Raw genomic sequence first — 24075 nt, forward strand, 5'->3', positions numbered from 1 at the left:
CATACAATGAGTCAGTTCATTCATGAGTCAATACTTTCTAGAACATTACTGTACATACATATATACTAGAACGTTTACATTACTATACTTGCTAGATAGGGAGAACACACGTTACAGCTAGCACACGTAGAACCTTACCGTACTCTACTATAATATTTACATTATTATACTTATAGGAGTACTTGTGCATAGATATATCAGTAGGAGTCCTATTACATTTTATATGTATCGACTCTGTTATCAAATCCTCATTCTTACCTTTAACTTGTGACACAATCACATATTCGACGAGATAGAATGGATTTATTATCCTAGTGCCAGAGGATACGAGTTGTGGGATTGACCATTCCTAAAATCTCTGTTAGCTATAGAGGTAAAAGCACATCCACGGATGTCAAACGGTTGGTACCATTACAGGTACACAACTAAGGGATTAACTATTCCTATACCCAGCTGTTAGCAACAGAGGTAAGAGTACGTCTACGGATGGCTTAAAGTTAACGTTAACAGTTACCCTAGTACCAAAGGGTATGACTCAGGTTAGTTATATTATTACCTATATTTTGTGACTCATTCACATAACCAATGAGGTAAAATTATATTTAGGTATCCTTTTACCAAAGGATACAATTTCTTATAATGATAATAATAGTAACACAATTAGGTCTGCGGGTGCCAAACGTCATTTCTTTATTACGACCATTCATTATGTCGTTGTTACTAGTCGATAGTATGGTGATATTTATCACATAGTGCCTTTGCCCAAAATCCGGCCCGAGGTAGTTAGTACGGTAGTAGTTCTTTTAGAGCTACGTTTAGTACTACGTTAATTTTTCCAGTACATATTTTTAGTGATAACCTCACTTTCACATAAATGTACAAACTATATTTTTGGATAATGATAGTTATACTTTGGAAAAACACATACTCCTACAAGAGACACACACACACAGAACAGTTAGGTCTGGGTAGAAGACACCTTCATATACTAGAAGGAATCATAGGGATTCTAGGGTTTTTCAAACACTTACAATTCATATACATTTACAAATTCTTACAATACATAGACTTACAAATACTTACATACAAATTAAGACACTAAATGCTTATGACCTCACCAGCTTTAAAGCTGATACTCGTTTTCAAAATTACTTGTATCCTCAGGTTATCATAGACAGGTACCGATGCAAGGAGAAAGGATGATGGAGCTTGTTCAAGACTTATCTTTCATTTTGATTTATTCTTTAGTGTTTATCAAAATTTGACAGAATACAATCGTATAATAATAATTTTATTAATGCAATGGATGATGTTGTTGCTTGTTTACTACTTTACATTGTTGTTGATATTATACATGACGTCCTCCGCCCCAGAACGTTTTCGCCGTTCTTGGTTTTGGGGTGTGACACTGGGGCATATCAGGAAGCGGGAAACATGTTCCAGTACAATTAAAATTGAACACTGAAAGATTGTCTATAGATCTCGCTGCTCAATTTAGGTGGACGACAATATCCCTAGTCGTCGTCAGTTGAATGGTCCTTAAGATATAGTATCTAGGAACTTAGGTTCAAATATATTATCTAGGAACTTAGGATCACTTTGTCTTACAATTATTAGTATGTCCTAAAATTCATCACAATTTTTCGTGTTTAAGTGGACCACAATACCGACGATCGACCAGACAAAGACGTGAAGATAGAAGGTACTGACAAGCGGATAAAGGTTGTCTAAAAACTTTGATCTCAAATCATTCTTAAAGTTAGATATCATTTTATTTTTGTTAAATTTTTTCATAGTTTCTTCTAATTTAAATATTAGGGGAGCATTAAAAATTTTAAAAACACAACAAAAATCAGAAAATTAAAAAAAAAAAATCCAAAAATAGTGTTATTTATGTTTTATTTCTTGTTCAAGAAAATTAAAAAAAAAAATCCAAAAATACTTTTGTTTCCGTGCTAAGTTTTCTTTTAGTTTTGTTTTGTCTTGAAAAGTGATTTCACGTATAGATAAGACTCATGGAGTTTGTGTCGAAGATTTCTAAGCGAAGGCTTCATCCGTGAGCATCGAAGAATTCGCATTCGAAGGAGCAAGAAATGAAGATTATTCTTTTGACATTTAATCTTTCAACCCCAGAAGCAAGGTGAAGCTGAAATTGAAGAATATGTGACGGATTGCATTGAAGCCTTCTTAATCAGTCTGCTACTTTCTTAAACCTGCTGAAGTGATCTAGAAGTTTAGTTCTCTCTGATGTTCTCTCTGAAGATTCTCAAACTGAAAGCACTATCTTTCAAGAATCAGTACGTTAAGCCTCCTCACCCAACGTGCGTTCAATGCCAAATTCTAAAGAAAAGCCCAACCGCTCAAGATGAAGTCATTCATTGAAGATTCATCAAATTCATCTTGAAGTCGTGAAGAATTTGAAGATTAATGCTGAAGCCAAGTTCCCAATGAAGATTATCAGGAAAGCCAGCTACTTTTTAGGGGGAGCTTGTTGGGTCATTTAAGAAAAGAAAAGAAAGCTATAAACCAAGGGGGAAATTGTTGGATCAATATTATGGTTTATACTTTGCTTTTCTAGGAAATTGTGTTTTTATGTAATATCTTATATGTGTTTACGGCCATGGAGGTGTTTACGGTCGTAAACAGGTTTACGGCCATAAACCCTGTTTACGGCCCATGTTTCCCGTGTGTATATATATAGGGGTGAGGGTGTGAGGAATGGAGTGGTGAACACTAGAGGAGCTTAAGTGTGTGTATTTGAAGGTGTTCTAGAGATAGCAACTAGAGAGAAGTTTTGTGTGTGTGATTCTTTGTATCCGGATCTTCATTCTAATCATATCTTACATAGATTCATCATCTTCTTCTTCTTCTCCTTCTCTTCTATTTGTGATCTGGCATCATCCGTTTGATTGGGATTCCGCACCATCAAACGGATCTGATTGATACACAAGCATTTTTAGGGATTTACAAAGCTTGGACCTTCTGGTTTCCATTTTCATCTAGGTCACATTCCTTGGTTAAATGCGGCCCGTTGCAGTTTTCACATCCAAACCGAATAGCATGGATGTTTGGACCATTTTAGTCATTCTTCTATCCATGCTTTGCAACATCGCCATTACCACTGACATATCCTCCGAAGCAGCATTTGTTGAACCCCGTGTCACATCATTCCATGGATTATGGTATTCTCTATAATGTTTAGAGAATTCTTCGATAAGTTGCTTAATCTCCGTCGGATTTTTCTTAGTAAGAGGACCTTAAGAGTCAAGAAGTTGGTGGGTGGTGACGTTCACCCCATCATAAAAGATCGAGACCTCTTACTGCACATTGAGGTCATTTTGGGGGCAATTCCTTATTAGACCTTTATAACGTTCCCAAGCTTCATATAATGATTCCCCCAATTGTTGTTCAAAGTTGGCGATGGCCTTTTGAGCTTAGCCACCTTGGATGGTGGGCAAAATTGTTCCAAAAATAGTTCACGCATCCGTGCCCATGTTGTTACCGCGCCTGGTGGTAATGCCTTCAGCCAATCTTTTGCGGCTCCCTTAAAAGTAACAGGGAACATTCATAACAATACTGTTTCTCTTAACACATTTGGGATGTTAAAGTAATCGGCAATGTTGTTCACTTCATATAGATGCTTGTAAACATCTTCGTGATCCTTTCCGGTGAAAGGAAGCTCCTTCAGTGCGGTAAGTATATGCCCTTTGAGTTCAAAAGATGCAGTGGCGGGAATGGTGGGTTGCACGAGGCCCGTTCCGGTGTCGTCTCGAACTCTCATCTTGTATGCCTCCATTGAGAGGTCCGCAATATTGGCCATGGTGTTGTCAGGTTCTTTGTGATCACTTCCTTCAAAATCAGTAAAACTTTCCTCCTTCTCGGTCTCGTACTCAGTGTCTTCTTTTGTGTTTCTTGACCCCCCCCCCCGTTTTCTTTCCCTTTTTTTTTACCAAAAACCGATTTCAGACTCTTTAAAGGGGACTTCTTCGGAGTATCTTTATCGGCCTTGTCCTTGTTCTTTCGAAGAACGGATTCCGGGTCTTCGAGTGGTGGAATCAAAGATGAATTTGATCCATGGGTTATAAACGGTCTGCAAATAAACAAACAAAACACGTGAAAGTAAAAAACGAAAAATAAAATTTTTATAGTAGCTTTACCACGACGTGGTATAGATAAGAACGTCGTGGTCAACCTAAATTACGAAAATACTTAAAATTAAAACTAAACTCTGACATAAAATAGCCCTAACAATAGCAATATAAATAAATTAAAACCGAGCAGTTCCCGACAGCGGCGCCAAAAACTTGATGTGTGATTTAATATGCTTATATTTTATTTAAGTTAATTTTATAAAAATAATTTACTTAACTAGACTATTAAACACACTAGCCAGTGTACCTAATCATGCAATAGTATAGTAATGGTAAGAATGAGTGTCGAACACAAGGAACGATGTTTATATTGCTTTATTTTACTATTTACTAATTAATAACTAAATTTAAATAGAAGGTTTTTTTTCCTAGTTTTGCAAGACTAGATACTTGATTTACTAAACTAACTCTAAATTCACTTAATAAAAGTAGAACTAAAACTAAGCAAATAACAAGTACGAATTACCAAGGCGAGAAAGAGACTTTCGTTCAGCTTCGGATTTGTTGTTATTATGGTTGTTTCATAGAAGTGCAATGGATTTAGTTTCTTTGGCTACCGATTCCTAAGATGACCAAATTGGTATTCACCAGTGTAATCCTTTAGCAAACTAGCTTATTTATTCGGTGATCTAGCGGACAAACTTACAAGTTCACTAGTGTTCAGTTTGAGTTGCTTAGACTTATAATTAATTGACCAATTAAATTTATTGATTCAATACTATATATATTATTTTTCGTCATATATTGGCTCCTATACTTTTTTACCCACTTTTCTACTTAACCTTAGGTTTTAATCAAAACTCTAGTCCTATGATTTTGCAAGTCACAAGATCATAAGATTCAAATTCAATTAAGAAAAATAGTCATTCTATCCTAATCAAATTCAGTAATTAGCAGATTAAAAGCAGTTATGAAAAATACTCGAGGTTCTTTAATAAGCAAAAGTCAACAAATAACCAAATCACTAAATCCTAACTAAGAAATCAACCATGTTTAGACAAGTCATCCAAGCCAAACGAAAGTCATGAGTGTTTAGCTCATGATTTCAGCAAACAAAATCATAAAATCGAGATTCAAAAGTAAAGACATCGTTATACCTAATGAAAAATCGAAAATTAGAGTTTAGTTGCCTTGGATCTCCTTCGTCTAATGATTGTGATTTAATTCCTTGCTTCCAATGCTTAATTCCAGTGCCTTCGCCTTAAAAAACTATGAATTCTCCAGATCCATAAGTCCCCATTCGGAGGTTTATGTGAGATATTTATACTTCTCCCGAAAGTAGGGCACCACGTCGTGGTGATTGTGTTTATCCCGTATTCTACACGTCATCGAATCTAATCGGGAATCTTCAAGACACTACGTCGTGGCAGATATTACAACGACATGTTTGGCATATTTTCCTTTATTTTAGAGCTGTAGTCCAAACTTTGAACTCCAAGCTTCCTTAATCCAGCTTCCAGCTTCCTTTTTGCTCCAAACAAGTCTTTTAATACCTACAAAATGATTCATAGCAAATTAAGTACCTTTTGTTCTAGTAAGGGCATAAAATTAATTATAATATCAAGATATGTTGTATAAACATGTGTATAAATATGCACATATAAGATGTGCAAGCAGTTCATCAGACCGAGCAGTTCGCCATTGGGAGCACCAATTTTATTCGTCAAGAAGAAGGATGGTTTACACCGGATGTGCGTTAATTACCTAGAGTTGAACAAGTTGACGGCGAATAACTGTTATCCCCTTCCACAGATTGATGACCACTTCGATCAGCTTCAAGGCACATTTTGGTTCTCTAAGATCAACGTGAGGTCAGGGTAGCATCAGATGAAGGTTAGAGAGGAGGACGTGGAGAAGACCGCATTTCGAAATTGTTATGGTCATTATGAGTTCGTGGCGATGCCTTTTGGGCTCACTAATATGCCTGCAGTATTTATGGATTTGATGAATCAGGTGTGCCGGCCGATGCTTGATCGATCAGTCATTGTGTTCATCGATGATATTTTGGTATATTCCAAGTCTAGGGAGCAGCATGAAGAGAATCTTCGAGGGCTTCTAGGAGTTTTGAGGCGATAACGGATGTATGCTAAGTTCTCGAAGTGTGAGTTTTAGTTATGAGAGGTTCAGTTCTTGGGACATATCATCAACAAAAATAGGATTTTGGTTGACCCGGCCAAGATTGAGGGCGTGATGCAGTGGGGGGTTCCAAAGTCTCCCTTGGAGATCAGGAGTTTCTTAGGTTTAGCGAGATATTATCGGAGATTTATTTAAGATTTCTCCAACATTGTAGTACCCCTCACTCGTCTGACGAGGAAGGGCGTGGATTTCCATTGGGGCTATGAGCAGCAAGTGCCATTCAAGAGTCTAAGACAAAAGTTGTGTGAGGCCTTCATGTTGACCCTCCCCGAGAGTGTTTAGGATTTTGTGGTGATTTGTCATGCATCCCTCATAGCTTTAGGCACAGTGCTTATGAAGCATGGGAGAGTTATTGCACATGCTTCTAGGCAGATGAAGCCGAATGAGGTCTGCTATCCGACTCATGGTTTGGAGTTGTGGCAGCAGTGTTTGCTCTCAAGATTTCACGACATTACTTTTATGGGTTCGGTGTGCTATATAAACGAATCACAAGAGTTTGTGATATCTCATGGATCAGCCGAATCTGAATATGAGACAATGTATGTGGCTTGACATGGTCAAGGATAATGACTGTGATATTTTGTATCATCCCAGAAATCCAATGTGGTGATTGATGCTCTGAGACGCAAGGCGGCTAGTTCTACGATTGAGGCCTGTGTATGAGGATTTTAATTGATTCGGTATTGTTGGATTTGATCAAGGAGGCTCAGGACGAGAGAGTTAAGAAGGAAAATTACAAGAATGAAAGACTCATGGGTGAGGTTAACAGGTTTACTACTGACAATCGCGGATTATTAACCCGATATGGATGGGTTTGGGTGCCAGATTTTTGTGGGATTAGACATACTGTATTGGAGGAGGCACACAAGTCCAGGTTTTCGATACACCCTGGAGCCACCAAGATGTACCGAGATTTGAGGCTTAGCTACTGATGGCCATACACGAAGAGGGAGATAGCATGGTATGTTGAGAGGTACTTAACATGTCGAATGGTCAAGGCCGAACACCAGAGACTGCATGGAAAGTTGCAGCCACCGTAGGTTCCCATGTGGAAATGCAAACATATTACTATGGATTTCTTCATCAAGCTACCTCAGGCAGCTAAGGGCACGATGCGATTTGGGTGATAGTAGATCGGTTGACCAAGAGTGCTGCTTTCTTAGCTATTCATGAGATCTCTTCAGCTAAGAAATTAGCCGACTTGTATGTGTGAAAGACCGTTGCTCGGCATGGTATTCATGTATCATTGTATCTGATCGATATGTTAGGTTCACATCTTATTTCTGGCAGACGTTCCACGAGGAACTGGGTATAAGGTTGCATCTCAACAATACTTATCTTTCGCAGACGGACGGTTAGAGTGAACGGACCATTCAAACACTTAAGGTAGTTCTTCAGAAGATAGAGCTCATCCAGCATATTAGTAAGACACTTCAGACAGCTCAGAGTCGGCATAAGAGTTATGCCAACAAGCATTGATCTGAGTTGGAGTTCCAAATTGGGGACATGGTATTACTCAAGGTATCACCATGGAAGGGTGTTATACGCTTTCGGAAGAAGGGCAAGTTGGGGCCACAATATATTGGGCCGTTTCGAGTAGAAGCCAGGTTGGCAAGGTAGCATATAGATTGGATTTACCTGAGGAGCTTAGCCATATCCACAATACTTTCCATGTTTTGCATCTTCAGAAGTGGACGAATGATGATTCAACAGTTGTTCCCTTTGGGGATATTCAGGTTGATGATCACTTGAATTTTGTGGAGAGAGCAATGGCAATCTTGGACCAAAAGACGAAGAACTTGCAGAACAAGGTGGTATTGTTAGTCAAAGTTTAGTGGGAGCATCAGAAGGGTCCGAATGGACATGAGAACCCGAGTCAGAGATGCAAGATCATTTTCCAAAGTTGTTCGCTGAAACAGACTTCGAGGACGAAGTCTAGTTCAAGTGGGGGAGAATTGTAACATTCCGATGATGAGGTATTTTCAAAATTAACCCTAAGTATGAAGAGTTATTGCATTTTAGCACTTTTTCATGATAAAGCTTGCAAAATGGCCCATAGTAGCCTCTTTGTAATTCTGGACCGAGTTTATGTACGCTGGGCGTACGTAGTGTACGCAGGGCATACACGCGACAATTTTAAACCTTAATTTTTAGGGTTTGGACCCTATATCAACATCAGTAAATCTCAAATGCTCACCCCCTGACAAGCTTCTAGCCCTAATTTCATCCATTACCACCCAAATCTCTAGTGTGTGTTCCTTTGAGCGTGAAAGTGTGTGTTTGTGGTACCTTTGAAGCAAGGTGAAGATAGAAGCACCAACTTAGAAGATCAAGACCTTATAGATAAAGGAATACCTCACCTCCAAGCTTCATTTTGAGGTATAAGATTCTAAAATTGATGATCCTATCACTAGATCTTGCTTATGTCCTAAGTTTATGCTTATTAGCCCCATAATCTTGGTTGTTTAGGGTATGAGCTACGCTAGAACCAATGAGTCCTCCTTGTAGACATTTTAGGGTAGTTGGAGTGATAAAAATATGATCTTGGCTCTTATTTATTCCCCTTGCATGAGTTTGTTTGTCTTAATGGCTTAAGATGTCGGGGTTTTTAGTGTTAAGCACTTAATGGCCATGCTAGACCATAAAGTTGGAAACTTTATGGTTAAGGACAACATTTGGAACTTGGATCTGGTTTTGGACGAAAAGTCTTCATGCATTAAGCACTTAAGGATCTGGTTTGCTGACCAGGTGCATACGTTGGGCATACCAAATGGTACGCTGTGTGTATGTGGTCTTCCCCCTGACTCCTCGGTCAAACGGAGTATGCCCTGCATATATCTGCGTACTCCCCACGTATTGGGTTGAATCGGCTAGGTTAACTTAGTTGGTTTGTTGAGTTTGGCTAATTTTGACCCAATGGTATTTTAGGTAATTTGAGTGGCATTTGATATTAGTTATTATTTGGTGTTTAGGTGACTATTCGAGCTGTCATTCGGATCTGTGTTCTGCCAGAGATCTTTTCAGACTGAGAGATGAGTTTTCCTCATTGTACTTACGGGTCGAAGGCACCAAGGCTGGCCCATTGGTTGAAAACCTGTTCCATATTGTTGTTGATATGTTGGGCATGCGGTAGACCTGTATAATTATACGATAACTACAAATCAGTGTTAGATTGGTAGGCCTATAGGACCACCTGTGATAATTAGCAGTATGGTTATTTGTTTGATGGGTATACTTGTTGTTTATTATATGTCGACATGTTATGTGGGTTGAGACTATTGCTTTGTGGTTTCAGCCAACAGACCGGGCATTCCAACTGGGAGGTTGTGTGCCAGGGTAATCCAACTGGGAGGTTATGGACCCAGTATGTGGTATGCAGGACAATCCAACTGGGAGGTTGTGGGCCAGGGTAATCCAACCTGGAGATTGTGGACCCAATATGCTAATCTATGTATTTTATATGTTGTGTAATGGTACTTTGGGGGAACTCACTAAGCTTTGGCTTACAATTTCAGTTTATTGTTTCAGATACTTCTAATGGTCGTGGAAAAGTAAAGGTGTGATTGTGTACATCTTCCTGTTTTTGTGTTATTGGGTCTTGAGAAAACTCTGATTTTGAATAATACTTTTGAATCAATGGTTCTTTTGTAAAAAAATGATTGTTTATGGTTGTTTTTAAAAGTTTTAAAGTTTTACGGTATTTGGGATGTTACAGTGTACAAGTTCAATACCTAGTTTCTGGTCAAGGCTTGAGTACGCTAAGCGTCCAAGCTGAGTATGTTGGGCGTACTCAGCTGAGTAGACTCGGTTGACTTTTTAACTTTTCGAATTTGACCTGTTTTTGACCAAGTTGACTTAGGGGTGTTTTGGGTATTTTGATTATAAGTTAAGTTTGGTCATGTTCCAATGAATAGGTGACCGGTAGAGCTGATATTTAGAGCAATGTCGTGTTCATCGATCTTTCAGACTAAGAGGTGAGATCCTTCACTGCACTTGTGGGTCGAAGGTATCAATGCTGTCCCACTAGATTACGTTTGTAGGATGACAGTTTCCTTCATGACAATTTCATGTTATGCCTGTATATGCTTGTTGTCTCTGTAAAATAGATCTGATACCAGTTGAAAGAGACTGAAGGGGGTGAAATATACCAAGTACCAGTTGAAAGAGACCGAAGGGAGTGAAATATACCCAATAGCAATTGAAAGAGACCAAATGGGGTGAATAGACCCAATATATGTTGAAAGAGACCAAAAGGGGTGAAATATACCTAGTACCAGTTGAAAGAGACCGAAGGTGGTGAATTCCTTCACTGTACTTGTGGGTCGAAGGTACCAATGTCGGCCCATTGGATTATCTTTGTAGGATGACAGTTGTCTTCATGACAATTTCATGTTATGCCTGTTTATGCTTGTTGTCTTTGTGACTCTTGCTGATATGATTGTATGCTAGCTGTGGGGTGTAAAATACACCCGATACCAGTTGAAAGAGACTGAAGGGGTGAAATATACCAAGTACCGGTTGAAAGAGACTGGATGGAGTGAAGTATACCCAATACCAGTTGAAAGATACCAAATAGGTTGAAATAGACCCAATACATGTTGAAAGAGAACGAAGGGGGTGAAATATACCCAGTACCAGTTGAAAGAGACCGAAGGTGGCGAATATAGACCCAATTATATTTTGATTGTTATGTATGTATGGTATGGGGTATTTTGAGAAAACTCACGAAGCTTTGTGCTTACAGTTTTTGTTATGGTTTCACGTACTCCCAGCTTGAAAGGGAAGGGCCCGACATGATCGCACTGCATCTACCCTTGTTTTCTACATTATGTGATTTTGATTTTTTGTACTCTGACATTTTTTTTCTCTATTATATACTTTGGGTTGATTTGATATGACTATTGAATGCTTTGGAATGAATTAAAACAATTTTTTTATCTTGAATTTTTGTGATGTTACATTTGGACATGAGTAATTTGGACATATCACATACAAAGTCTATTATTTTAGGTATGCCATTCATGAAAACTGCAAAAACAAAAATATATGTTTATAATGGCACAATTTCAATGGAGTTTGACGAGGAAGTGGTTAACTTTAAGATAAATGATGTTGATTTTACTTTTAATAATATTTATGTTAATTATCTAGGTAACAACTGTTTTGGTCAAAAATACCAAATTGAATGAGATGTTGTGATGTGCAATAGAGAAAGGTAAAGAGAATGACACGGTCATTTACAAGGAAAGCCCTTGATCCTTGCTAGGACCTCTGACACAAAACCTTGGGAGGTGATAATGATCACCTGCCTCAGTGATTTTGTTAATGTAAAATGATGATTACAGAGAGTGTTTCAGAAAGAACAAGCTTGTAGTGTAAGCGAAGAGTAACTAGTGTGTCGTGTGCGAGATACATATGTCAATTTAAAGTCTAAACTAGCTAACAAGATGTCTGATATTCCCGGGATCCTCTATGACCAGCATTGTGAACATTGTTGGACTTGGTATTTCGGGTCTTTAGCATAGTTGAGATGACTCTCTATTGAGAATATGTCTTCTCTTGACTATTTCTACACATGTGTTAATAAAGAACGAAATATGACCGTTATAAATGTTAGTAAATAATAATAATGGTAACAGCCGGGATCCTGAGATAGTTGAGGATCTTGAATATCTGATAATGTTTGAGGATCTTGAATGTTTTGAGAATCCTAGCCATAACACCAACAGTCCTTTATCTGAGGACTAGTATGAGTTTTCTACTATTTCTATGCAAGAAAATTTTGTAGACAGGAAGTTATCTGACACATGAAAAGAGTTGGAAAAGATAAGCTTAGGGAAGAAGAGGAGAAGTTGATTTCGGCTAAGGAAAAATCAGAGAAAAAAATAAAAAGAAAAATGCTTTTGGAGAAAGAAAATGTGGGAGAGGTGATTTCTGATACGAATCTGAAAAGAATAAAATCTAACAAGAAAGAGAAGATTTCTGGAAATAAAAAGATCAGAAAAAGAAAGAGAATAAAAGATCTGAAGAAAAACTTATCTGATAACAATATGAAGTCTTTCCAGTTTGCCGTGCAAGTTCCAGATCTGCCAATTTTACCATATCTGAAGGGGCCTGTACTGACAAGGAAATGAGTTGAGCTTCAAGAAGTCCTAACCATACCAGTTAGCAAATCTGGTTGCGCAAAGTCGAGCCAACAACTTTAAAAATGGGCGGCTTTCCAGGAGGCAACGCGATGAGTAGTTTTTAGTTTTTTATTCTTTCAATAAAGAGATGGTTGTCGTTACAAGTAAGCTTGCCGAAATCAGAGGATCGACATAGTTGTTGAAATTCAGATTTTTCACCACATCATCGTCAAAATCAGATTTCAGCAATCTTATCAGGTTTATTTTTTCCTAGTTGCACTCTTTTGTTTTTTATATGCTTTATTGAGTTGTTCATTCCTCTCGGAGCTTTGAGGATAATGCATCATTTTAAGCTCGGGGAGGGGGTTAGTGTAAAAATTTACACTTTTTAGTCAAATTTTTTTATAATTTTTAGTTTTTTAGTTAAATTTTTTTAATTTATTTCTGCATTGCATTTGCATATAAAATATTAAAATTATAAAAAAAATATTTTCCTTTTTATTTTTTTGCATTCATAAAGAAAAAAAAACCAAAAAAGATTTTATTTCTGCACACATATAAAAAATTTTGAAAAAAAAGATTAAAATTTAAAAGTTTTACATGAGATGAAGATATTATTATATTTGATAGCTCTATAAATATGAAGTATGATAGGAACCAAAAACAATAGTCTCATTACAATCAATTCTTAGAATAATATTTTCATATCAAAAAGTGCTTTAAATGTTTTCGAAATATGAACTAACATAAGTGTTGAATAATTTTTTAAATGGAAGTGTGGGATGAAAAAATGAACAATGTTTTAAAAATAATTTCCTTAAATTCCTTAAAAAGAACCTAGATTGAATAACCATTTTCTTTCATTGAAGTACCAAACCTTATAGTTTCTACGCCTTTTGAGGTTAGGATGGAACTCTTGTTATATCCACACAATTTATTATCATTTTTTAAGGATTGAAGATATGGTGGGCCTCAAAGTGAAATCTGCGCCCCGTCAATATATATGTTAGAAATGGTACATTAAGCAACTTGAAGAAATCTGAAATTCAAAGTCAAATCCAAGTCAAGTTCAAGTCAAAATCTAGAAACAATCAAAGTTAAATCAGAAGAGTTGATCAAGACAAAGAAGATGTGTGGTATAATGAGATAGATCCTCTGATAGTGGAATCATAGGTTTAAGCTTGGATTTTCTATCCAGAATGGAGCTTACCATGTTTATTGGACGAGTTCGGGATAAAAGAAGGGTAGGTAAAGCTAAGTTTTTATAAACGAATTTTTGTGAAATTATTTTTAAAAATACACTGTTTTCACAAATTTAATTCGGCGTAAGAATTATTTACTCAAACTTGGTTTGACTTATTATATGATTTATGAATCTGCAATAAAGGTATTGGGACTGTTGTCTAGGTAGTTATTTCATTAGAGCTTTCATCGGTGTGAAACCTGATCATGTGAAGGAAAAGAGTGAAGTACTTTTAGTTCAAGATTTTAAGTTTTTTTTATTTTAGTTTTATTATAAATTCTTTTTAGGTCATCTACATATTTCCATTTGTTTATAATGTTTGATCTTTTTATTACTTGAGGGCAAGTAAGGTTCAAGCTTGGGGAGATTTGATAGATGCCATTTATGTATCTTTTAGGGTAGTTTTTATTAATATTTAGTGTCATATTTTTTACATTTGCATGGAATTAGTTTAAATAATGTCCAGCTCATATCTTTTATCAGAATTCTCGTATTGCTAGCATTTTTATATCATTTTCAGATAATTCAAGCGGATCAGTATTTTGGGAGCAACTTTAGATGCGTTTGATCGATGGAGCATTAGAGTTAAATGGAGCTTAGAACTTATGAAGAAGGATTTTGAGGAATTTTAGAAGCTATTATGGCCAAGAAACATTCAATCGAATTGATTTTACGAAGATAGATTGCTACATTCTAAAGCCTAAAGGATGTTGTTAGCCGCTTTGACCCCCTATTAGTATTTCGACAATATCTCACGACTCGTAAATAAGATTAACAAGATTTCAAATGTTAAGAAAAATAGACAAATTTTCGAATAACTTTCATGTTTAAGTAAACTAAAGAGTTATGACCGAAACATGCCAAAAACCCAAACGTGCGACCATATTTTTGACTTCTATGATCGCATAAATGAGCCGTACTTTTGCAATGTCGAAAAAAGTCATCTAGAAGTCATCTGAAGAAAAATCTCAAATTTGCGAGTGTATTTTCATATATGTGATCGCATTTTTGTGATGCAACTCCTGAAACTTTATAAATAGCATCGTAATTCATTTAAGGGCAATTCTGGGAAAAAAAATCTCTAAATCTACGATTTCATATCGTGATTCTACGATCACATTTTCTAATATCTTTCTATGGAAGCTTTGTCTTGCATATAAATATGGCCCTCATAATCAGATTTAGAAGGGAGACAGTTCCAGGCGACGAAAAGCACTTCTGAAGGCGATTTCTAAAACTTTTCAGCACTTTTTGAAGATCTGAAGATCGTGAATCATCTCATACACTTAGTTTAGAAGATTAATACATTAATGTTTCTTTTTATTAGTTAGATTCATTTTAGCCTTGTCTTGCTAAAACCCTAGTTTTTAGTTCTACATTTGACTAGTACTTTTCATGTGATTAGTTATCAGATCAGATTTTCTTTATGTGCTTCTATCTAGATTGTTTCAGTTTTGAACTTAATGAATGTTTGATTTTTAATTCCTGTTTGTCTGATCACCTAGGTAGGGTTTTATCATTCTAGTTAATCAGTTAATAGAATCAGAAATTGTTCTTGTCAACTAGTAATAATTAAAGAGTATTAGATTGGTTCCGTTTTAGGGATTTAACTCTAATATAAACTGAAATTTCATATCTTTACGCTTCCGAGCTATGAGAAGTATTGGGTATTACTATGAATTTTACATAAATCTTAATGCAACTCTACTGATCTTAATTAAAAACTTATTTTAATTAGACAGTAAAAAGTTAGGGTTAACAGAAGAGTTTTTTTGGGTTAATTTAAATAGGTAAAAGATATTATACTAGAGCTTTTTAGTTTTTCTCAGTACCAACTTAGATAGAACACATTCCGAATAACCAGATATGCGTTGATTGCATGATTAGGAATGTCGCAACAGGACTGAATTTGTTTGTACTATTGAGTTTTGTTTAGTTTATTTTCACTGCAATTTTTAGTTTTTAGTTTAAATAAAAAAATCCTTTTATATTTATGTTTTATTAACTAGAATGTACGTGATGAAAAACGACACTGACCATTAGGCTCTGTCCATGAGGATTCGAACTTGCTTCCCTGTGCAATATTATTAGTGCAACCAACACTGAAATATTATTTGCTTAATACTCCCGCGACAACGTGTTGACATGGATCATAGCCTTGAATATTAATTTTGGATAAAATATTAAGGAAATGAATCAATTGCAACTAACTAAATAGTGTCTCTTGGTTTAGATGTCTGGAAATGGTGATCTTTCTCCACCTCCTCCAACTTCTCACAAATTCACTTTCTTGTCTATCCTCTCAAAAGGTTGATAGCGAGTCACAATCTGTTGCAAACAGCTGTCGTAGGATTGAAGAAGTCTCATTCCAACAATGTTGCTACTACCCCAGTCATGGCTATCCAACAAGGAAAGGGTAAAAAGAGAAATTCTTATTCCCAACCCAAGTGGTTTAGACAAAAGGATGGAGTGTTGGAATCATTTGACATCAAATCAGACGATGAATGTGAGTCTTGTGTTTTGGGCAAGATGACTAAATTACCTTTCATTGGTACTTGTGAAAGAGGTGAAGATTTGTTGGCACTCATCCATATTAATGTATGTAGTCCCTTTAGATCCGCCAAAAGGGATGCTAATTGCTACTAAGTGACATTTATTGATGATTATAGTAGATATGCGTATATCTACATAATCCTCCATAAGGGATGCTAATCACTACTACGTACCATTAACTGATGATTATATCAGATCGGCGCATCTTTATCTTCTTGCTCAATTGATTCTCTACCTCGTGCTTAAACTCTTGAACTTTTTAAAAGTTTCTGATTTATGCTTGATTAAGTAGATATACCCATATCTACTATAATAAACGTGAATATAACAAGAAAGAAATAAAAGATAGAGTTAAGTCACATACCGGTAAGTACATCCGGCGTTGCACGGGCCTTATTGGTGGTCAACTGAAACACCCTGATCTTCACTGCAGGAGCCTCCGCCTTGCCTTGGCGGCCATCAGTATTCCTCAAGGTGGCTAGCGCAGGCACCCCACAACTCCCCCAGACAATATCAGGCCGTCAACATTTTTATGGGCAGTCTGGTTGCAGTGAAAACAAATCGGAGCCTTGTTGGGGCATTCCCTGATCACGTGACCTGCCTGGCCACATTCGAAACATCTGGAGCTTGTAGTTCGATAGGCTCCACTACGCGGCTTGCTACACTTGGCACATCGGCCCCGACCGTGCTGGCCTCTGCTATGAACATCAGAGGTCTTGGGCTTCTTCGCCTGACCCACTGTTGTCTACACTTGCTCTGACTTCCGCTCGTCTGGAGCTACAACTCAATTTACAGCTCACGGGCCTTCTCAATCATAACATATAGGGTCTTGCACCCTGAAAATCTCATGAGCTTCATGATATCATCCCTCAACATAGCATGATATCTATTCTTCCTCGTCTCCTCATATGCAGCGTTCTGCGGGACTAGCAATGCCCTCACTCTGAAGTTGGCAAAGATCTCTGCCACAGTCTCTGTAGTCTGGTAAAGGTCCTGGAATTCCATCACTAGCTGCTATACCTCAATGGCTGGTGTAAATTCCTGATAAAACCTCCACACAAAATCCTCCCAAGTCATCACTATAACAACCGTCGTACCAACCGCTCGGGTAACCTCTTCCTACCAGTCCCGCGCTCTGTCCCTCAGCAAGCAGGACATGAATCCTACCTTTGCCTCCTCGGGGAAAAAGCTCATGTGTGGAGCATTCTCTATTTTGACGATCTAATGACGACTAGCGATGGGGTCCTTAGCCCAAAAGAACTCAGGTGCTCCATACGCCTTGAACTCTCGGAACAAGGGAGTTCGAGCCCTAATCTGTCATGTGGCAATCTTGGCTCAAAATCAATTAAGCCGCTCCTCCATGATCTCCATAATCCTTTCCTTGACAGTATCGAAAATCACCAGGGTAGCGTCAAGGATGTCGCGAGTAACCACGAATGCAACAAGCTCGTGCAGCCTCTCATCACTCGGTTAACACCAGAACCTGAACCCAAACCAGAGCCCAATCCTGAGTCTGAACCTCCTCACATAACCATCACCATTCGCAAACTGAAAATACAACATAGAAAACAACTGATAAAGAGGTTCGAAGGGCTTTTCCTCACTGGTATCCTTGGAATTTCCAGGCCTGCACTCATCTCAGGTACAAGTCATGTGCTTCCAGTAGTACGGGCCCAATACTACCTTCCACACCTACCTGTACCTTCCTCATGGTCAGACCTGATTCCTCCAATTCATCATAACTCATACAGCACAACACACATATCAAAGACTTTTCTAGAATTTCTCAATCGTCACAAAATCAGAACCACAATCAACACCGTGGGTTGCCTTATGCATGTAAGTTATACACAAATTGAATCACACAGACTGTCATATAAAGTTTCTACCCTAATTCCACAACCAAACAAGGAACATGAAATGAGGCAGAATCCATAATTCTAGGCCTACGCAATCCTAAACGTATATAACTTTGAAAGCATACACTTAGCAAATACAGAGTCAATCATTGATTCCAAGAAATATATGACACCCAATTATCCTAGGCTATAAGACATCACACAAATCAGGCAATTCTATCAGATAATTCCTGAAGGTATCCTTAGCCCTACTCTAGCATGCAATTCACATACCAATCATACTAGTCATAATACATAAGCATGGGTAATTTGGGAAACACTTACTTAAGATAGGCTAATCGCACGCATTACACTCTCCCTTTTTACTTAAGAAAACCTTTTTCAGAAAAATTCAATTCTTTTTCTTTTGAAAATATTATCATTTCCTCAGTTTGAGTTCTAACACACCCAAGAGTGTGTCCGAATCCCTCAAACCAAGGCTTTGATACCAACTTGTAATAGCCTAGAAACCAAGAGAAAATTTTTCATTTTCAATTAGGATTTACAATCATAATTTTGATTCCAAACTCCATTACATAATCATCATATCAAATCATTAGAGTGGCAACATCAATAAGTATGGAAAATAGTGGGGAGTGAATGTTGCTCCATCAAGTCGGGCCCTTCGTCTTAGTAGCGAAAGTACCTAAAACCACAATACAATATGTAACCATAATCTTAGTGAGTTTTCCCAAAGTACCAAATACCAAACATACACCTGGGCCAAGACCTGCGGTATATTCCGACCCAAAATGCAAGTATGAACCCCACCCTGGGGCCTCACCCTAGGGTATATTTCAACCCGAACGTACGATAGTGGGCCACGCCCTGGGGTATATTTCAACCCAAACATGCCATAATAAGCCCAGTCCTGTGGTATATTTTAACCCAACATGCCATATTGGGCCCAGTCCTGGGGTATATTTCAACCCGATCATGCAAACTCAATATATATCTCACAACAACTAGCATTCTAAATAACCGAATAATGGGTCGACATCGGTACCTTCGACCCATGGATACAAGGAGGAGACTCACCTCGGTCTGTTGGTAAATACTAACTGCTTAGCTACTGATCCAGGAAATCCCACACTGAACATACACAAATTAACCTAATTAGAAATGGGTTAATAATCATGACTATAGGCCTAAATTCCAATCCAACTCCGAAGGTCAGGGCCCCCTTCACCTTACCCATAATGGACTTAAACAACCCTGGCCAAAACACAATAATGGGCCTTAAGGACCAAAAGACCAACTCATAACACTTAAGGCCAACAACCAAAATCTGAAACCCACCTACCCTAAACAGGTCAAAGCCCAAAAGCCACAAAAGTACAACAATTGTCCAAGGCCCACTGGGGCATACGTGCGACGTAATACTAGTACGCTTGGCATAAGTCAATCCCAACTAGTATGTGTGACATACAACTTAGTACGCTCAATGTACTGAGATATTAAGCACTTTCAACCATTAAGTGCTTAATCCATACAGTCACTTCGTCAACTTCCAGATCTCGATCATTTAAGGGTTCCTAAAGCATAAAGTTGGCAACTTTATACCTTTGCATGTCTTATGGGAGCCGAACATCCAATTTTTTCCACCAAGACTCGCTTTAAGGACCTATATCTAGGCATGGTGTCATAACAACTATCAAGATAGCATTTTTATGCCTCTAACACACCAAAGGGACTAAGATCTAGTATTACAAGCTTTAGGAGTTTCCCAAAGTCACAAAAGAGAATCCATGGACCCAAAAGAACTCATAAGAAAACCCTAACTCTCACTATAAAAAGAAACAACAAGGTATGAGCTTTTTACCTCCAAAAGCTTCCTAAGATGATGTAGATTCAGGATCTTGAAGCACAACCATGCCCAATGCATGCACACCAAATTCTTCTTCTTTCAAACACACCAAAAAAGGCCACCAAAGTTACTTTCAAGCTCAAAGATCACTCTCAATTGAAAACTAGGGTTTTAGGGATGAAAATAAGCAGTGAAGGCTGATAAGGGTGAGGGTCCAAGAGTCATAAGTGAGCTTATATAGGGCTCATTCCATAAAATTAGGGTTTTAGAATTAGCTACATATGCCCCGCTTGTGTGGCTCAGGTTCCCGCTTCCATATACCGAAGTACACTAAGAATACATAAACGTACGCCTAGCGTATGTGGGGACTCCTTCCGAAAATCAATTTTTGCTTTAGGGGTTAAAAGAGAAAAATACATGGGTCCAAGTGTTGCACAAGTTCTGGAGCTTAGAAGTTGAATAATCAGACGAGGGAGATTAATTCGTCTGAGATTTTGCGTTTCATTCTTGAGCAGACTCCAGTGATCTTTGGTACGGTCAAGGAGGGCATTCTGGAGATTTTAGATGAGAGTTTGAGCTCCTTTCGTTCTAAGATGGTGGCCTTGGTAGGAGCGCGTTCTTTGACCTTCATGGAGTTTCGGGCGTGTAGGGCTCTGGACTACTGTGGGGAGAAGGACCAGATAGTGAGCAGGTGGTAGTTAGCAGATATTGCTAACGCTTTCCGCACTAGCATTTACCCCAAGGGGGCAAAGGTCAAACTTGCTTCCTATCTTCCTAAGGACAGGGCATGAGACTAGTGGAAGGAGGTTGGGTGCTCCGTTGATGATGAGACTGTTGATTCCATGTTATCAGAAGATTTTGTGACCAGGTTCAAGGATGACTTTGCACCAGTGATTAAGGTGTAGCAGTTAGCGCAAGAGTTTCAGTATCTCAGCCAGACTACTGGGACAGTGGTAGAGATCACCGTGATGTTTCGGGACAGGGCACTTTTGTTTCCGCAGTATGTGGGGCACGAGGAGATGAAGAAGGCGATCTATCACGACATGTTAAGGAGCGATATTCGGCAGTTTGTGAGCCGATCTAGTTGCAAGACAATGGAGGATATGATAGAGAGAGAGATAGATAGATAGATAGATAGATAGAGAAAGATTGATATCGAGATGGAAAAGAAGAGGAAACCGGGTCACGCTTAGGTTTCAGGGGGATTGGGAAAGAGGTCCAAGGTTCAGGATTCGAGATCGAGAGGCCAGTAGGGCCGGAGCCACCGTGGGAAGTGCGGAAAGGTGCACAAGGGACCGTACAAGGTGGGTGGTTTGGGCTGCTTCAAGTGTGGCCGGGTAGGTCATTATAGCAGGGATTGTACTGCTACCACCACCAACCCAGAATCTGATCTGATTTGCTTTCATTGCAATCAGAGGGGCCACAAGAAGGCTAATGTCCGAGTTTGGCTACTATAGGGCCGGTTTCAGCACCCACCCATGTGACTCTTCAGATCATTGACGGCCGCTAGATTAAGGCGGATGCACTTGTGGTGAAGAGCAGGGATTTCCAGTTGACGGTCAAGGAGGCTTGCACGACACTTAATGTGGTGATGGGTATGTATCTTCTCCTTATCTCTTTATTTATATTGAATTGTTTTCTTATGTTCATATGTTTTATTTTAGGATCGTTCCTCTTGAACGGTATTTCTACTTTGGTATTGTTTTATTTGGGGGCTACCTGATCCATTGTATCGCTTGCACTTATTAGCAGGTTTGCTGGAGCTCCAGGGGAACTGGATTATCCTTTAGATGTCGAGAGATGATCGATCTGTCCGGGTAGTGAGGGTTCATCATGATTTTATTTTTCAGATGTTAAGTGAGCAGTATCCGATGGATTTGGTTTCCATTCCTTTGCATGGGAACAAGGTTATTGTGGGTATAGATTGGCTGAGCCCCAATGGGGCAGTGATCAATTGTAAGCAACAATTAGTTCGGATTCCAACCCCAAGTGGGGGAGAGTTATTGGTTTAGGGAGAGAGAGCTCAGAGTGAGCTGCATTTGTGCTCAACAGCGAGGGCCATACATTATATTCAATAGGGTTGTTTCAGATTTATCACCTATGTTGTCGATACCTGGGATAAGGGTAAGGAGACTGTGGATGATGTACCTTTTGTGCGGGAATATCTTGATGTGTTTCCAAAGGATTTGCCTAGGGTGCCTCGGGAGAGGCAGGTTGAGTTCATGATTGATCTGGTTCCAGGCGCGACTCCGATAGCCAAAGCACCGTGTCGGTAGGCTGCTCCCGAGATGCAGGAGTTATATACACAGCTGCATGAGCTGTTAGATAAGAGATGCACTTGACCGAGCAGTTCACTATGGGGAGCACCGATTTTGTTTGTGAAGAAGAAGGATAGGTCTCATTGTATGTGCATTGACTACCAGGAGCTGAATAAGGTTACGGTGAAGAACCGTTATGTACTCCCTATGATTGATGATCTCTTTGACTAGATTCAGGGTGCATCTTGGTTTTCCAAGATTGATTTGTGTTCGGGTTATCATCAGATGAGGGTTAGAGATGAGGATGTGTAGAAGACAACTTTTCAGACTCATTATGGTCATTACGAGTTCATGGTGATGCCTTTTGGGCTCACGAATGCTCCAGCCACATTCATGGATCTTAAGAACCGTATGTGCAGGCCAATGCTTGATTGGTATGTGATTGTATTCATTAATGATAACTTGGTCTATTCCAAGACCCAGGAGCAACATGAGGAGCACTTGAGGGAAGTGCTGGACAATTTGAGGAGGGAGAGACTTTTCGCAAAGCTCTCCAAGTATGAGTTATGGTTGCGCGAGGTGTAGTTTCTCGATCCAGGCAAGGTCGAGGTCGTGATGTGGTGGGAGGTTCCGAGGTCTCCATCTGAGATTCGAAGTTTCCTTGGTCTAACAGGTTATTATCGGAGGTTTATCCAGGATTTCTCCAAGATAGTTGTTCCTTTGACTCGGTTGACAAAGAAGACGGTTACATTTCGTTGGGAGCCTGGGCAGCAGGCAAATTTTGAGACCTTGAGACAGCGGTTGTGTGAGGCACCGATTTTGACCATGTCGGAAGGTGTTGATTGTTGTTTATTGTGATGCGTCAATAATGGGTTTGGGGGAAGTGTTGATGCAGAGGGTCTGCATGATCGCTACGTTTTGAGGCAGCTGAAGCCTCATGAGGTGAATTATCTGACGCATGATTTGGACCTGAGGATCCATGTTTGCCCCTCAAGATTTGGTGACATTACCTCTATGGTGATTGTTGTACCATTTATACGGATCACAAGAGCCTGAGGTACCTGATGGATCAGCCAACTCTGAATATGAGGCAATGCTGTTGGTTGGATGTGGTGAAGGATTATGATTATGAGATCCTTTATCACCTGGGGAAGGGCAATGTTGTACCTTATGCTCTCACCCGTATGGCGGTCGCGTCTCCGATCAGTGATATAAGTTTGTGGATGACCGTGATTACTCTAATCTTGGAGCGGATTCGGGAGGCTATGATCGAGGCTATGATGGAAGAGCACCGAAAGAGTGATCGTACTTTGGATCAGGTGGATTCCTTCGATTATGATAGTTGTGGGTTGTTGACTCTTCATCGGCGGGTTTGGGTTCCGTATTGGGGGCGTGTGTTTTGGACTTCAGTGGGAGTTGGGATACATATATTCCCTTAGCGGAATATTCGTATAACAACAGTTATCACGCCAACATTGATCGACCTCCTTTTGATATGCTCTACGGGAGGAAATGCATGACCCCGATTTATTGGGGTGGGGCCAGTTAGTGGGTTATGGGGAGTACTGAGGTGGTACTCAAGACCATTGAGTTAATTCAGCAGGTTCGAAGTAGGCTGCAAACAACTCAGAGTCGGAAAAAGAGTTATGCCGACACACATTGATCAGATCTAGCATTCTCGGTAGGGGATATGGTTCTCCTGAAGGTGTCACCTCGGAAAGGTGTCATCTGATTCAGGAAGAGGGCAAGTTGTGTCCTCGGTATATTGGAACTTTTAGGGTTTTAGCCTAGGTGGGTTGGGTTACATATCGCTTGGATCTTCCAGTTGAGCTCAGTCAAATTCATAGCATGTTCCATGTCTCTCAACTACGAAAGTGTTTAGTGGATGCTTCCGTAAAGGTTCC

General features: G+C 39.0%; 1 non-coding gene across 1 annotated transcript; it reads left to right on the top strand.

The window, feature by feature from the left end:
• Positions 1-3330: 3330 nt before the first annotated feature.
• LOC111896783 (small nucleolar RNA R71) lies at positions 3331-3436 on the top strand. Its single transcript, XR_002852032.1, has one exon. It is a non-coding gene; the product is annotated as a small nucleolar RNA R71 (small nucleolar RNA).
• The last annotated feature ends 20639 nt before the right edge of the window (positions 3437-24075 follow it).

The sequence above is a fragment of the Lactuca sativa genome, chromosome 9, assembly GCF_002870075.4.
Source record: "Lactuca sativa cultivar Salinas chromosome 9, Lsat_Salinas_v11, whole genome shotgun sequence".
Lineage (NCBI taxonomy): Eukaryota > Viridiplantae > Streptophyta > Magnoliopsida > Asterales > Asteraceae > Lactuca > Lactuca sativa.